The sequence below is a fragment of the Caretta caretta genome, chromosome 5, assembly GCF_965140235.1.
Source record: "Caretta caretta isolate rCarCar2 chromosome 5, rCarCar1.hap1, whole genome shotgun sequence".
Lineage (NCBI taxonomy): Eukaryota > Metazoa > Chordata > Testudines > Cheloniidae > Caretta > Caretta caretta.
Genome location: NC_134210.1, coordinates 125,698,529 through 125,710,581, shown reverse-complemented (window position 1 = coordinate 125,710,581; position 12,053 = coordinate 125,698,529).

Sequence of the window (12,053 nt, the reverse complement as noted above, 5' to 3'; positions counted from 1 at the left end):
AGGAGGCAAAAAATGTTGCTCAGGGCTATTGTGGGAGGCACTGGAGGACTGTCAGTACCTGAGCTGATTAGCTTGTAGCGCCCCGCATCCCCCCGAAAGGACCAGCTAGCCCAGAATGAAAGTACCCCTGAATCTCGGTGAGAGGGTTTTGTGTGTGGACCTGCAGGGAGCTGGGTAGCCCCCGCATAAGAGCCCAGGTTAACTCTGCAGAGAAGACGGACCCTGTAGCCGTGTGAAGTGTTCATTTATTTCGATTTTACACACACAGTTCTAATGTTTTCACCGTGAGAGAGACACAAGGGTCATGCCTGAGCCAGGCTCAGACCTACCCATTGCAGCCTGCTGCTCCTATTGCCCAACGTGCTCACCGGCGGCTAACTCTCCCAGCTGCGCATTACGAAGTTCATAGACCAGAATGCAAAGAAAGCTCATGATGGGAACCAGCGAGTTTGCTGAATGGATTTATTGGCCGTTTCTGAGCAAGCAGCGTCCCTTTAAATACCAGGGGTTACAGATACTTATCAGTGATCCGTTCTGGCACCCCATTCGGCTCGTGATTTCAGGCCTCACCAAATGGCAGGGACGGCACCACCGGCTGTTATTTACTAAGTCAAGGAAATCTATGTGGCCTCCTTGTCAAGAAGGTAAATATTGTGCTGCCTTTGGAGCCTAATTAGAAGAAGAACGTAATAGGTAATGAAAAAATCACATGCAGTTGCACTGCGCTGAGTGATTGGCTACCGACGAATCCAGCCTCATGTTCCAAGTGACAGTGACATTTTTCAAGAGCTGTTTTGGACGAGTGCTTCAGACAGGTGACAAGACAGCTTCTTAATCGGACGGCAGCCTTTCATTTTCCATGGCCAAGTGAGGACCACAGGCTAAAACGGCCTGGGAGAAAAGCCATTTGCATGCAGATACAAAGCTTCACATGAACATGCATTGACAGAGCAAGGCTCTGCCCTGTCCGTCAACATGATGGATAGTCTCCCCTCTGAAATCCTGACATATGTTTCATATGCCACTCAGTGCAGAAGTCACAGGTTTTGCAGCAGGAGACCTGCAGCAACCTACGTTGCAAAAAAAATACCTCCATCCCCCCATATCTTGACACCCGCCGGGTGCTGGGCTGCTGGGGCCACTTCAAAGGCGCAGCACAAACCAATCGGAGTGTAAATTGGAGTCTGCTTCCTACATAACCCCAATCCTCCAGGGGGGCCGTAGCACTCTGCTGCTGTCTGGACCCTGGGCTCAGGTTGTTGTTCAGCCGGGAGGTGACGCGTGGGCTGCAGGAGAAAATCAGTGCTACAATCTCGTCGGAGGGTTTTCCCAGGGATGAATTATTCCAACCCGGGCCAGTCATAAAGGAGCTCAGCATAATTAAGCCATCGGCAATGCTGGGCATTGCATTTCCAGGGGATTATTCTGCACCCTGGATGGCGCTGCCAGGCATGGAGTCAGAGGGCGAGCAGGCCACCCTGAAATGCACAGCCTGCCCTTTGCAGTCATTAACACCAACAGGCAGCAAGCATTGACTAAGAGCCATCCCACAAACACAGGACACAGCTCCTGTGTCCAACCCATGGCTGGGGAGAGCCAATATCTTTCTGTTTCCTGGCGTTGGTGCCTCGACTGGCAGCCCGCTCAAGCCTAGGACCATGGTCCAGACGGGGACGGAGGCATGGAGGGGTCAGTGCCTTGCCCATGGTCACTCAGGAAGTCTATGGTGGAGCAGGTCAAGCCCTAGCCACAAGCCTGTCCTTCCTCTCACCGGACGGATGTCAGACTACCATAATCCCCGGTGCCAGGTGCATTGTGGGACTGCCCCAGACAAGGGCATTTGTTGCCGCAGCTACTGCACAGTCTGGCGTGTGTTCCTGCTATTGTAACAAAGGGGATTCCTGCGGCATGGCCTCTCTGCCACTTCTGGGCCCCCTGCAGATATCCCGGCTCTCTGCTCCCACCCTGTCCCCTTGCTCCCTCTCACTCCTCTTTGTCTGCCTCTTCCCCTCCGAACCTCAGCCGCATGCCCTTCCCCTCCACCAACATCTCTCCCAGCCCCTCTTCCCCCTGCTTCTCCCTCTCCTCCAGATATTCTTCCCCTCACCACTCAGGGTCTGCTCCAAGCAGCCTCGTTCCCATCTCTAGATGTCACGGACACCTGGTCCTCTCCGCTCCTCTGCAGGCCCTGCTCCTCCTGCGTCAGGCCCACCCAGGGGGCTTGAGCTCACCCTCCTGGTTCCAGCAACATCTCTGGCCTTCCTCTCTTGGTTCCTCCTGAGCTGCTCGTTGTGTGGCCACGCCTTCCTCTAAGCCTCCCATGCTCACACAGTCTCCCCGCCAGTCCTTTCTGAAAGCCCACCCCTTTGGTACAGCCCCAGAAAGCCGACCTCCCCAGAAATATCCACCCTGCTTCACCATGGAGCTGCCTGGACTCTGCTCTGTGTGTCTCACTTAGACAGTAACCCCTGGCACATGGGCCTTGTCTCCTGTACCTAGGGTGACCAGATGTCCTGATTTTATAGGGACAGTCCCGGTATTTGGGATTTTGTCTTATGTAGGCGCCTATTACCCCCCATCCTCTGTCCTGATTTTTCACACTTACTGACTGGTCACCCTTCTCATACTGCACAGAGCCTGGGGGCTGTCTGTAAACAGCACAACGGTACCACGATGACGTTCTCTTGGCTGTTTAAAAAATATGCAGCGACACCAGTTCTCCAGTCCAGTGAGGGCATGCAAAGGGTTGGCCCTTACCTGGCTAAGAGTCCCTGGCCCTTTGGTTACCCTTGGTTAGAAGCCTGGGTTATGGCCATTTATCAGGTTCATTTGGCCCAAGCCATTTGACAAAGTAGCTTTTGGTTGAGTTAATCCTGCCTGTAAGTGGGTGGTGTTGACTGTGGCTGTGTCTACACCTCCACTTATGTCAGTCTGGGGTGTGAATAAACCACCCTGCTGAGTGATGTAAATTGCACCGCCGGCATGGCCAGTGCTGTGTTGGGGCTGGAGTAATTAAGCCAACAGAGAGCTCTCTCCCGTCGGCATAGAGTGGCTACAGGAGCGAGCTTACAGCAGTGGACCTGTAGCCATGGCCTGTGAAGTAGCTCACAGTACTTGCTATCCCTTCTATGGCTGCCATGTACAATATGTCACCCTGTTAATATTCTCAGACATGGTCAGTTCGCAGTCCTTGCCCAAGACTCCCTGATTTAGAGAGCTAAGGAGAGCTCTGTGACCCTATACAGTAGGTACTGCAGGCATGTTGTTTAGGTCATAGAACATCAAGTGACATGTGACTGAACCTCACTGACCATTCACATGCTCTCTCGTTAGCATAGTTTCACATTACATTTCTGCTTCAATTCTCCTACAGAAAGAAAAGGAGGACTTGTGGCACCTTAGAGACTAAAACTTTATTTGAGCATAAGCTTTTGTGAGCTACAGCTCACTTCATTGGATGTATTCAGTGGAAAATACAGTGGGGAGATTTATATACACAGAGAACATGAAACAATGGGTGTTACCATACACACTGTAACAAGAGTGATCACTTAAGGTGAGCTATTACCAGCAGGAGAGCGGGGGTGGGGGTTGGGGGGGTTGTGGGGAACCTTTTGTAGTGATAATCAAGGTGGGCCATTTCCAGCAGTTGACAAGAACGTTTGCGGAACAGTGGGGGGAGAGGTGGGGATAAACATGGGAAAATAGTTTTACTTTGTGTAATGACCCATCCACTCCCAGTCTTTATTCAAGCCTAAGTTAATTGTATCCAGTTTGCAAATTAATTCCAATTCAACAGTCTCTCCTTGGAGTCTGTTTCTGAAGTTTTTTTGTTGAAGAATTGCAACTTTAACGTCTGTAATCGAGTGATCAAAGAGATTGAAGTGTTCTCCGACTGGTTTTTGAATGTTATAATTCTTGACGTCTGATTTGTGTCCATTTATTCTTTTACGTAGAGACTGTCCTGTTTGACCAATGTACATGGCAGGGGGGCATTGCTGGCACATGATGGCATATATCACATTGGTAGATGTGCAGGTGAACGAGCCTCTGATATTGTGGCTGATGTGATTAGGCCCTATGATGTCTCCTGAATAGATATGTGGACACTGTTGGCAACGGGCTTTGTTGCAAGGATAGGTTCCTGGGTTAGTGGTTCTGTTGTGTGGTGTGTGGTTGCTGGTGAGTATTTGCTTCAGGTTGAGGGACTGTCTGTAAGCAAGGACTGGCCTGTCTCCCAAGATCTGTGAGAGTGATGGGTCCTCCTTCAGGATAGGTTGTAGATCCTTGATGATGCGTTGGAGAGGTTTTAGTTGGGGGCTGAAGGTGACGGCTAGTGGCGTTCTGTTATTTTCTTTGTTGGGCCTGTCCTGTAGTAGGTAACTTCTGGGTACTCTTCTGGCTCTGTCAATCTGTTTCTTCACTTCCGCAGGTGGGTACTGTAGTTGTAAGAACGCTTGATAGAGATCTTGTAGGTGTTTGTCTCTGTCTGAGGGGTTGGAGCAAATGTGGTTGTATCGTAGAGTTTGGCTGTAGACAATGGATCGTGTGGTGTAGTCTGGATGAAAGCTGGAGGCATGTAGGTAGGAATAGCGGTCAGTATGTTTCTGGTATAGGGTGGTGTTTATGTGACCATTGCTTATTAGCACCGTAGTGTCCAGGAAGTGGCTCTCTTGTGTGGACTGGTCCAGGCTAAGGTTGATGGTGGGATGGAAATTGTTGAAATCTTGGTGGAATTCCTCAAGGGCTTCTTTTCCATGGGTTGAGATGATGAAGATGTCATCAATGTAGCGCAAGTAGAGTAGGGGTATTAGGGGACGAGAGCTGAGTTCTCCTACAGCCACCCAACAAACTTCATGCCTGAAAATAAAATCTCTCTCAGCAACTTCACGGCTAAACCAGCCTGACGTATTCCAAATGAGCCACAGCAAAGGATCACAAGACAAGACACACACAATATCAATCAAGAACACACACAAGTGCTGGAAGTAGCTTACTGTATAAGGAACATATACCACCACACAACACAGATTTCTCTCAGATGGGAGGATCCTTCTGACTTCATCACATGCTACTTAATTGTATCTTTCAATCTCCACAGTACAATGGCTTTGATCAGTTCTTAAGTGCTGGGTGTGATCATTCCTCATGCACCTTTGTGGAGGTGGGGGAGGGACAGTGTCATGATAAAGGGACTGTCGGTTGGCAGACTCAGTGCAAAATGCCTTTGCTTCGCCCTTCCCACTGGAAGGGTGCCCTGGGAAAAGCTAATGCAGGCTCTGGTGTGAATATTGAGATAGGAGACGAGATTACAGTGGGCTGAGTGGGTCTGTTTCAGATGCAGGCGTCTTCGAATTCTTCTCATGCTCTGCAACATCTGGGACACAGGAGGGCCACCGTTCTGTTCTCATGCTTGTGGGAAAGGGACTCATTTGGTCACAACATATGTCAGGATGCTCCTGTCTGCGTGGCTGTTCCTTTTAATCTTGGGAAAAATACAGAAGCAAGTTTTTGTTGTTTAAATTGTAACTGAATGTCGTGGTAATCGAAAGCGCCACGCTGGGGCTGTGTCCTGGCTGTCAATGTGCTTCTCTACACTGAGGTAGCTATTGTGCTGGAGGACTCCCGTGGAGACAAAACACAGGTAATTTTTCCTTTGAGGGAGTTAGTTGAGGTCAACCCACTATCTCCCGCCTGGGGCTAACCTCAGCTATCTACATCAAGGGAAACACTGTGTCTCTGATTCTGCGTGGATGTGACTCTCACAATGTAAAACAAGCCTTTTTGTTGTTGTTTTTTGCGGTCCAGACACCGCCCGCTGCTCCGTATTTACGCAGTGAGACGAAATAGCACAGGAAGCAAAGATGCCAGGTCCTTCTTCCCGTGCCACTAATGCGCTTCAACCCGGCTCTGCCGAGATCACCACGGGCGTCTCACCGGCTCTGGCAGTTCTTGGGTAGCTGTAATGGGGTTCGTTCACCACTGGGCCACCTCCTTGGGGCTGGGGGAGCAGCTCTTGTCCGGTCTGCCGTCCCGTTGCTCAGAACGTGGCCCCTCTCTCCCTCTTTGTGACTCAGCCCTCCAGTCAGGCCATTATTTCGTCATCCCCTTCCAGGGTGTCACAGGCCCACCAGACAAGCTGTCCATATGCTGGGTCAGGCAGTCTTCCGGTCCGAGTCCAGGTCCAGTGCCACTTTCCCAAGCCCATCCCTCCTCTGGGTTCCCGCCAAGGACCCTACGCCTAGCAACCACGGTCTGCTCAGTCTCAGACCCTGAGGCTGTTTCCCTGGGCTAAGTCCTACCTCACTTCTTTATTGCCTGACCCACCGCTGGGTTTACCAGCCCCAGCTTCCTCCACTCCCAGTGGCTACTCCCCACTCTTGGCCACATGTCAGACGCTGTAGTGCAGTCTGGATGCCAGGATTACTCTGCCCCTAGAACACGTCCTTGTCCTTAGCCAACTCCTCTCCAGGGACTGACGGCAGTGCTCCTCCCTGCAGCCCTCTCCTGCTCTCAGTTGCCTGGCTTTAGAGAAGCCCAGCTTGCTCCTGCCCAGCTGGGCTTCATCTGCAGTTAGACTTTATCCCACCCTGGCTCTCCTCCGGGTGCTGCCTATAAGGTTAATTGGTGCTTTTTAACCTGCTCAGGCCTCCTGTGGAGTGCACACCCCATCATAAAGAAAAGGAGGACTTGTGGCACCTTAGAGACTAACCAATTTATTTGAGCATGAGCTTTCGTGAGCTACAGCTCACTTCATTGGATGTATGCAGTGGAAAATACAGTGGGGAGATTTATATACATAGAGAACATGAAACAATGGGTGTTACCATACACACTGTAACGAGAGTGATCAGGTAAGATGAGCTATTACCAGCAGGGGAGCAAGGGGGGGGGGAACCTTTTGTAGTGATAATCAAGGCGGGCCATTTCCAGCAGTTGACAAGAACGTCTGAGGAGCAGCAGGGGGCAGGGGGGAGGGGAATAAATATGGGGAAATAGTTTTACTTTGTGTAATGACCCATCCACTCCAAGTCTTTATTCAAGCCTAAGTTAATTGTATCCAGTTTGCAAATTAATTCCAATTCAGCAGTCTCTCGTTGGAGTCTGTTTTTGAAGTTTTTTTGTTGAAGAATTGCCACTTTTAGGTCTGTAATTGAGTGACCAGAGAGATTGAAGTGTTCTCCGACTGGTTTTTGAATGTTATAGTTCTTGACGTCTGATTTGTGTCCATTTATTCTTTTACACAGAGACTGTCCTGTCTGGCCAATGGCAGAGGGGCATTGCTGGCACATGATGGCATATATCACATTGGTAGATGTGCAGGTGAACAAGCCTCTGATAGTGTGGCTGATGTTATTAGGCCCTGTGATGGTGTCCCCTGAATAGATATGTGGGCACAATTGGAAACGGGCTTTGTTGCAAGGATAGGTTCCTGGGTTAGTGGTTCTGTTGTGTGGTGTGTGGTTGCTGGTGAGTATTTGCTTCAGGTTGGGGGGCTGTCTGTAAGCAAGGACTGGCCTGTCTCCCAAGATCTGTGAGAGTGATGGGGCATCCTTCAGGATAGGTTGTAGATCCTTGATGATACGTTGGAGAGGTTTTAGTTGGGGGCTGAAGGTGATGGCTAGTGGCGTTCTGTTATTTTCTTTGTTGGGCCTGTCCTGTAGTAGGTAACTTCTGGGTACTCTTCTGGCTCTGTCAATCTGTTTCTTTACTTCAGCAGGTGGGTACTGTAGTTGTAAGAACGCTTGATAGAGATCTTGTAGGTGTTTGTCTCTGTCTGAGGGGTTGGAGCAAATGCGGTTGTATTGTAGAGCTTGGCTGTAGACGATGGATCGTGTGGTGTGGTCTGCATGAAAGCTGGAGGCATGTAGGTAGGAATAGCGGTCAGTATGTTTCTGGTATAGAGTGGTGTTTATGTGACCATCGCTTATTAGCACCGTAGTGTCCAGGAAGTGGATCTCTTGTGAGGACTGGTCCAGGCTGAGGTTGATGATGGGATGGAAATTGTTGAAATCGTGGTGGAATTCCTCAAGGGCTTCTTTTCCATGGGTCCAGATGATGAAGATGTCATCAGTATAGCGCAAGTAGTTGCCGTCCATTGGTGGGCTAGTCCTGGGGCTGCTCCTGGGCACTAGCAATGGCCAGAGGCATAGTATACAACTGCTGGAATTTTTACTGACATGTTGTCTAGACCTGAATGAAGCAGAAAACACCAATGTAGGTCCAGTCAGCTCAGTAGTACCCATGTCAGCTGCTGGTCTACACTGGCATTGGTGGGAGCTGCCAGCATAGATGAGGTCTGAGGCTGAAAGAACAGGTCAGTCTTCACCGCTTATTCTGTCATTGGCCTGGAGTTCAGTGGGATTACTCAGTGTGGAGCTGGTAGAACCCAGCCAATGGTGTTCATTTAGGGTGGGGCTTGATGTGACATTGGCAGTTACAGGGTTTAGACACCGCTTAGCTTCACATAGTCCAACCAGCAGCTGTTAGATGGTAACAACTTTCAGCCACTCTTGAATTGACCCTGTAGCCACACAGGGAAAGGCTAGCTCAGTACCAATTCTCTGGGCCATGCAGTGCTAGAGAAACACTGAGCCAATGGAGAGTATGCCCTATTTATATCGTCTCAGCCCCATACATTTGAACACCCATTGCTAGGCAACTGTGCAGGGACGACAGTAACCACACAGGCCAGGATTTTCCCAGCTACAAAATTTACAGACATAAAGCCAAAATTGGACAAAGTGTCACAGAGCAAAGGCCAGAGGCTCAGCTGGTGTAAATTGGCGTGGTGCCATTGACCTCACCTGAGTTACAGTGACTTACACCAGCTGGGGATCTGAGTCCTGGTGTTTGTCCCGTGCTTCCATGGGCAGTAGGTACACCCATGGAATTGCAGCACCTCTGAGGGTTCCCAACATGACATCAGATAAGGTAGCTCCAGGGTGTATCTGAATTAGGGGTAACATTTCACCATGGAGTTCTGATCAGACACTGTACCTAGGTTTCGGGTTTATAATGACATCAGAACCAGTGTTATACTGTATCAACAAGGGGTAGGAGGCCTGTTATTCTGGGTAGGGGCCCATCACAGGGTGCCGTGTACACAATAAAATCGGCAGGCTGTTCTACAAAGACACACATACGCTCTGCTACCTAGCATCCCTGTGGGCCCCAGGTGAGACTGGGGCATAGGGCTGGCAGGAGAGCTGGTCGCCCTCCTCCTGCACCAGCTTCCTGCTGAGCTGCTCCACTGTTCCTCTGTCCGCCCCCGTAGCACTGAGCTAATCCCCACAGCAGCCAGGAGAAGGCGCCCCTAGCAGTGAGGGAACCCCGTGACAGGTCCCCATGGGCCAAGCCCCTGCACAGACACACAGGGAAACAGGCCCTGCCCCAGGAAGCTTCTAGCGAAAGCCGCGGAGGCAGACAAAGCGTGGGAGGGGACGGTGCGGCGTAGAGAGGGGCAGTGACTTGCTGACCTCACCCTGCGGGCCAGCGCACAGCTGGGAACAGACCACGGGCTCCCTGACTCCTGCCCCAGTGCCCTAGCCACTAGACTGTGCTGCCTCGGGGAGGAGCTTTGCTGGGGCACGTGGAGATTTTGCCTGTCCACCTGCCCCAGTGCAGCTACTCCCTGGGCTGGCCACTGGGGGCTGGTACCAGCATGGGCGAAGCCTACGGCGTTCGTTCTCGGCTGTGTGTCATGGTCACATACATTAGGCACCATGCCAGGGAAATCGATTTAGAAACAAGATGTGGGTGGCGGGGTGTCACCCTGACTTCAGCCAGCCTCTCAGCCGATCTGTCCCAAGCTCCCACTTCGCAGTGAAACCCAAAACCCGGCGGATGCCATTGGTGTCAGCTTCACGGCAGAATTCTCCCTGTGCACTGGAGGGGAGACCCCCCCCCCAACACCCTCTTTCTGCCACCCAGCCGTGGAGAGCAGCAGCTCGTGTCTCATCTGCATGGGGACTATGCTGCTAGAGAACGATGTGATGCCCCTGTCCTGGGCGTCCTGGGGAGATGAGACGAAGGGCGCAGCGCGTCGTGGGGTGCTGTGAGAAAGATGGGGTGGGGGTACATTTTCTGGGTTCAGCTGTGCAATAAATGAGTAAAAGGGCTGCGTTCAGTTCCAGAGATGTAGATCTGGCCACGGAGGTGAACAGGTCGAACGAAAGGGCTCGTGTGAAAATGGTGCAACTTGTGTATGAACAGTAACACATGACGCTGGGTTAAACTGGCTGGTATCAGTTGAGCCTGCACCTGTAACTTCCTCTTCTGTGTCTGGGGGAGAATCATAGAATCTCAGGGTTGGAAGGGACCTCAGGAGGTCATCTAGTCCAACCCCCTGCTCAAAGCAGGACCGACCGCAACTAAATCATCCCAGCCAGGGCTTTGTCAAGCCGGGCCTTAAAAGCTTCAAAGGAAGGAGATTCCACCACCGCCCTAGGGAACCCATTCCAGTGCTTCACCACCCTCCTAGTGAAAAAGTTTTTCCTAATATCCAACCTAAACCTCACCCAAAGAGGCGTGGCCTTGACTGAGAACGCGGACTCCCAGCTTTTAAGCCCCTGGAGGCTTCGACCATTGAAACATTTCAGTGTGTGGTTAATTTTAAGCCATTGACGTCAATGGGACAATATACCTGCTGATGTGCTTTGCTGGCTGGAGGCCTTGATGAAGAGTCCAACAGTAGCTGTCAGTGTTGCTTTTATTGGTTTTTGTTTTTTCATTTTGCAGTTCCAGCAAAACACCTGGTTTTGCCCTGGCTGCAGCTTTCCCGCACCGCTCTGGCCATTACAGGGCCTCTTTCTAAAATCAGTGTTCAGGCTTGGATGATAGCAGAATCTCCGGCAGCCCCTCATCCTGGCTGTGCTATTGGAATAGATCAAATAAAAATACACCCAGGGTCACATCAGCGGGTGAGCTGCCTTTCCAGGAGAGATGGCAAAGCTCTAACGTGTCCCAAAGGGTAGGACAAGACCTACCCAGATGCAGGCAGCTCTGTCTATCCACTCCAGACACCTAGTATGGAACTCAGTAAAGACAAATGGGCAACGCTGAGCTAACATGTGGCCCTGCGTCAGTAATTTACTAACTGTGGTTGTCGACCCTGCCGCTACCTCTGTCCTTTTCCTAGGCCTTTGCCCCCTGAAATGCAGAGGCTAGGCTTGTTCTTCAGTGGCCATTTTGCTGGCACTGGGGGGAAGCAGATCACAGCTGCCTGAACCTGTCTCGTCAATAATTCCGGGATGCGTGGATGTGCCCGGTGACCTTTGCAAGATTAAAGAAACGTCACGGAGCAGGGACGAGCAGGCCAGCGGTTTGTAGGGCTGGGTTAGTAAAGCCGGACTTGCTCTGAGCCACAAAGAAAGAACATGGCCTGGGTGACGAGGCAATAAGGGGCTACACAGCTTGTGGCTGGGTTCAAACCATGTGCGTACGCGACATAGGGGTAGCGCATTGCTCCGGGAAGTCGTGCGAGTGTTGCTCTGCCAGACAGATGCCACATGCCCAGAGCACACTGGCAAGGTGAGGTATGTGCCCCCAGTCGGTACAGGCTGGCATGTGCCCTGTTCTGAGGTGGTAAGGTGCCGTGGCTCCTGTGCACAGGGGCCTGGTTCATTTTGCACCAGTGCACAGTGGGTGTGCAATGCCCCTCTTCTGAGCTGGTGGCGTGCACCGACCCTGTGCACAGGTTTAACTGATGGCCCAGGGTGCAGGGCTGTGGGGATTTGGCCCCCCGGCAGCCAGTGCTGCAGCTCTCACTGGCAGCATATGGCTTCCCAGAAGCTGGTGCTTCCCCTGGTACTGTGAGAACTCACTGCTGCCCAGCCTAACTCTGGGCAGTCAGTCCTGTAGGCTCCTACTTACCCTCCCTTCCTGGGGGGGGCAGGGGGGCACATCGGCCTGGCGGGCTGACAGGGTTTTGTGCTGTGGGCAGAAAACACACCGCTTCGGGGAGAGGAGGCAGGGGTTGTGGCAAGCGCCCAGTAGTGAGCTGGAGCTGGTTCGTGAGAACCGGTTGTTAAATTTAGAAGCCCTTTTAGAAC